This window comes from Berghia stephanieae, chromosome 3 (genome assembly GCF_034508935.2).
Source record: "Berghia stephanieae isolate SIO BIC M18660-M18661 chromosome 3, UCSD_Bste_1.3, whole genome shotgun sequence".
Classification (NCBI taxonomy): domain Eukaryota; kingdom Metazoa; phylum Mollusca; class Gastropoda; order Nudibranchia; family Aeolidiidae; genus Berghia; species Berghia stephanieae.
Genome location: NC_088362.1, coordinates 97324625 through 97330186, shown reverse-complemented (window position 1 = coordinate 97330186; position 5562 = coordinate 97324625). Strand labels below are relative to the sequence as shown.

Below are 5562 nucleotides of genomic sequence, written 5' to 3'. Positions count from 1 at the left end.
ATCTCGACTTTAATCAAACTAAAGTATTAAGGCCCTTCACACCGGCCTTTCATAGTTCGTGGTTCACTCGCTTTGTGAACAAAACAATAAGTAGCGATACGCCGCGCGTACCCTACAACATCAGTGTAACCTCGTTACGCCTGAACAATTACGTGATATCATTTCACTCACCCAAACTATAGCTTTACATTACAGACAGTACATAGTCGTTAAATGATGAGAAGTAGCGCCTGAAATTAGATCTGACAGCCCAACCCCCTGATATGCATCAGTACAGGAAGCGACTCTAAATCCCCACAACAATAAGAGGCATTGACTTCTCAGAAACGAAGGTGTCTGTTGCTGTATAACGTCAGACCACCAAACCACACAATAAGAAACCCTGCTCGCAGCGCCAATTCATGTCACAAGGTGCGTTCGCAACTCGCAATGGATGCGAAGGCCGCTTATGACCTTAAAGTGTGGAGAGGTAGACGTGGACGTTACAATCACCAACAGAACACCGTATCTGACAAGAGAGCCATTATTATTTATTTAAAGTAAAAGAAAGGGGGACAGCTCATAGTTATTGAGCAAAACAGAATAACATTGCATATATTGACAGGAAAAATCAAAAGTACATACAAGTAAAAAGTAGTAATGCAATATAAAATTCATGTAAGTTTTAACCAAAATAAACTATACTTCACCCAGGTTCCAACCGTTTCATTAATTCCCACTAATAATGAAATTATTAATTACAGATAGGGTCAAAATAAACTGTTCATATTCCGAAAGGAGAATAAAATTAATTACAAAATTGTTCACACAGGGTGCGGTGTTCCAGCCTGTTCAAATCCAAAATTGTTCCAAAATAAAACACATAGATCGAGTGTTACTTCCTCATCTTTACAAACATTACATTGTATTTTGTTCATATTTCTCAAAAATTATATTGTTCAAAAGGGTTCAAAACACATTTACCGGGCGCTATGTCCTAGCCCCGTCAAAATTACAAAGTTCAAAAATGCAAACGCATTTACCGGGCGCTATGTCCTAGCCCCGTCAGCTCTTCACTATATTAGAAGAAATATATAGATATATTAGTAAAAATGAAATTAACATAGACACAATGATAGCGTAAGTGATCAATTAGTATTTACTTAAAAATAATTCATTTAACTGAGGTCACGTTCTCAATTTCAACACAATTAAACTCAATGAATTAATTATTCACTAAAACAATAAAACTGTATATTATTTTAAACTTTAAGATAAGTGAAATAATTTTACGATATTAATCACTTAATCACTTGATGATTACTCAGCACATCAAAACAATATTATAAATTTTATATATTCTCACCGAGCACAAATTACAAAAACACAATATCGCTTAGAGCCCATAACCGGGTACGATATACAAAATACTGGCCATATTAGGCCCACTTCGGCTACAATACAGCCTAAAACACAATGCTGGCCAACACCCAGGCCCAACACATATCGCCTGAGAGCCCATATTCGGGTGCGACATAAAATACTGGCCACTTTGGGCCCTTTTCACTGTGGCTTCAACATAGCCAAACAGAATTCCAGCCAACACACAGGCTGTACAGGTCTTCCTTCTTCGACCTCAAATCGCAGACTGCCAGTTGAACATCGGCCCAAGCCGAAACATAGGACAGGGTATCTAACGGTATCTCGGTTGATGCATAAGATTGATGAGGGTGTTTTAACACTGATGGAACATGATAACCCTCCGTTCTTTCATTGCCTTCATAGTCTACACCACCCACGGCGAAAACAAGGGAGTCCCTATTCCAACACCCGTCCTACACTCATAAATCATTTAATTATATGGGTTTGATTCTACCCGAGACCTTGGTGGGTAGGACAACTATCTCCCTTTGTTACCTAGAAGGCATTTCTTTACATAGATAGATAGATAGATAGATAGATAGATATGATAGATAGATAGATAGATAGATAGAGTGATTGATAGATAGATAGATAGAGTTATTGATAGATAGATTGATAGATAGATTGAGGTGTGCTTTCAATTTTTTTCACATGAGGGTTTAAACCCACGATCTTCAAATCTGGATCTTATTCTGGCGTATTTTGTGTGTGTTCTTATCCATTAGCCATTACCCAATCGGTGTCGGTACTCACTACGGCATTACAGACCTGCCTACTGGAACATTTTTAAAAATCGTAATTTTTAGGAGATGAAAATTGTTATCGCTAAAGTTGACTTTAAAAATCAACAATCTACCATCACAATGATTAAATACCACTTCAAAATCATTAAAACTATGTAGTCTAGCATCAAGTTTCATTTTCAATCAGTTTTTATGACTTAGAGATGCTTATGAAGTTATGAAATTGACATGAAGCCAAAATTTTGTATTTCTGCAATTTTTTCGTAAATGTTGAAAGGCAGGTCCGGTAATTCCGAATTGAAGCAAGGGCAGCGTGGCTCAGTGGTACGGTCTTTACTATCTACCCGAAAGGTACCGAGTTCAATCACCCACCGCTGCGTTGTGTGGCCTTGAGCAAGTCACCTCGCTCTAGCTCACTTTGCGGCGCTGCTCTGCGGCTGACGCCTGGGTTATTCCAGTCTTCCCTTGGAATAGACCCTAAAGACAAATTTCCCCTTGGGGATGAATAAAGGTAATTTTATTTTATTTATTAGTTCCATAATATTTTAAATTGTAGATTCATTTTTATTCCTATTTCATTCCCACATAGTTCCGTTTTGAATCAATGCGATACAAATTGCTGATTATCATTTAACAGGTGACACTGTGGTCGAGTGGTTTGGGTTCCAAGCAACTATCACTGAGATCCGTGGTTCCTCCGTCCGCTATATCTATACCAATTGTCTCACTCCACCCAGGGGTAAATAAAATCACTATTTGTAATTTTTTTTAAAAACAATGAAACCAAGCTGTACCTACCACCCCCTGTCTCCCTAGCTATTAATGGTATGCGTTTAAGTAAAATGCTAACGAATTCTACTCGACAAAATAATCGTACCCAACACACAAAACCATGTGTGATGTAAAAAACACTTGTTCCAATCTCATCGGAAGTGTAAAACCTCCCTTCCAGTGGAATGGATACATACCAGTGACAATCACAATCACCTAATAAAATGAATGAGGTTTTCATCACTCATCTCTTTATTATTATTATTATTATTATTATTATTATTATTATTATTATTATTATTATTATTATTATTATTATTATTATTATAAAGCCAGCAGCTGTGTGATTAGCTCACAATGAAGGAATGACGTCACATAGCTCCTTGTTTTTGTTTTAGACCGCCAATGGTGATAAGGTCTCCCAATCAGACTATAACGTTTAAGGTTACAATAGTATTGTATATTAGTATGTTTCATCTGGTGGTCAGATGTTGTGTGTATTTTACTTAAGCGCATAGCATCAATAGCCCTTTAAGATTACTCATAGTTTTAAATGTTGGTTACACATTATAGATAGTATGCGCTTGGCTAAGAAGCTCATAACATTGCCATCCGGAAGTATAACGGACCAACACACAAAACTATGTGTAACATGTACTTGTATAGTCCGGGTCATACGATTTAGTGAGAACTACTCATAAACGTGGATGGCAAAAAAAAAAAACAAAAAAACCAATAACAAAGACATGAGTGATGTCATCTTCGTTCTATCGATAGCCAGTAGATTTTTGACCAATCAAAACACAGGATGTGTGATACACCTTCAAGCCCGCCTGGACCAACACAGAACACAGCCGGTTGTTTACACTACAAACAATGACATGAATTAATAAGATGTGTTCTCTTCGCTCGCTGTCAGTGGTTTTCAAACGGCAGTTAGTTATTAGTTATGGGATAAGTTTGTAGGATCTTTACCAGTCCACTTACAAAGGAAGGCAAGGGTTCTATCCATTCGGCTATCGGGCATAACTGTGACGGTGTATAACGCTCCATTTAGTTTTTGCCAGGACCTTTACTATCAAAAGAAGATGGTGAAAGTAAGGTTGGACTGACCCAACACGCTCCTCTTTCATCATAATCTGGAAAAAACAGGTAATTAAAATTTAGGCTAGAAAATTCGTCCTTGAAATATCAATCGATTAAAATTACTCTCATCTCGAAAAAAATATAACTCTCAAACCTGGGACTTCGCGAGGTCCCAAGTTTGAGAGTAATTTTTTCAAGATGAGTAATTTGTTTAAAGTAGTCCGTCAGAGTCGCCACAAGGCCCATGGATTCGGAGTTTGTCCAGGTTACTAAAGCGTTAAACAGACAAGATAAATTGCTTGTTACCCTTTCGATAGGACGCCAAACAATCGTAATGTTCTTTCCACCAAATCCAATGTCTCCGTTACTTGGTATCTGTATTTTTCAAGTGACACATGACATATTATGCATTGATACCAAAATATGGTAGCCAGTTAGAATTGCACGTCATACACCACAAAGTTTTTAGATTTGTTTTCTTGTTTGATGTTTGTGTGTGTGGTTTTTTGTTGAAAAAAGTCTCGACTTCACTCGCGATTGACTTAGATCCTTTTGGTTGCGAAGCGAGTGTGCGCATTAGTATAACGTTATTAAATACCGATCACAAGATTAATGTTGTGTAAGCTGTCAAGCTGTCGTCTTTCATTGTGCGCTTGCCATCTTCCGAGTAAAATATTATAAATAATTCTGCTTAATAGTCTTCGCTATCTTTGTTTTGTCTCATGTGACTTTTTATTTACATTTGTTCTATCGTCCCAAATGCTGATAAAGGGGAAACCCGAAGCGTCCACACCATACGTACCTGTCAATAGATTAAAGCTGAAAAAAAAATTCCACTTTTTCCCGTTGTGTCAAGAATATTCAATTATATATATATATATATATATATATATATATATATATATATATATATATATATATATATATATATATTCATTATCGATATATGGTTAGATAAATAGATGGATAGATAGATAGGTGGATGGACAGATAGATATATGGATTGATGGATAGATAGATAGATAGATGGATGGATAGATAAATGGATAGATGGATAGATAGATAAATGGATAGATGGATAGATAGATGGATGGATGGATCGATAGGTGTTTAGATAGATAGATGGGTAGAGAGAGAAGATTGAAGAGTCCCACTTGTCAAATTGATCTTAAACCTGGGACTGAGTTGTAGTCTTTCTGGCACTCTTTAAAGTTAAAATGTGAAGCCGGGGATCCTAAAAATACTAATGTCAAGGTGGAAATGGAATATTTGGGAATTAAACAGTATTGGTGCAGTGTGTTTAGATTAAATACTCAATAATTGAGCCTTTTTTATAGCGCAATATCCACTAAATGTGCTCAAAGCGCTTTACTAAGGGTCCCTGGTCAACAGCATTATTTAACGCGTAGGACAAGGCATGACGCCTGTTAGGCGATATTGCAATTTTTCGGACAAAGACAATGCTGTTTTAACGGCCAGGTACTCATTTTACACACGAGTACGGTGAGAGAATGTGAGTAAAGAGTATTTTCCAAGGACTCAACTATGCACCAAGCGAGTT

The 5562-nt window shown here is 36.9% G+C and overlaps 1 protein-coding gene across 1 annotated transcript in view; it reads left to right on the top strand.

Moving 5' to 3' along the window:
- Positions 1-2781: 2781 nt before the first annotated feature.
- LOC144966929 (alkaline phosphatase, tissue-nonspecific isozyme-like) overlaps positions 2782-5562 on the top strand; it is a 13373-nt gene continuing 10592 nt past the window's right edge. Inside the window, exon 1 of the mRNA XM_078903625.1 lies at positions 2782-2883. The gene's annotated coding sequence lies outside the window, so the exon portion shown is untranslated. The remainder of the gene's footprint in view (positions 2884-5562) is intronic.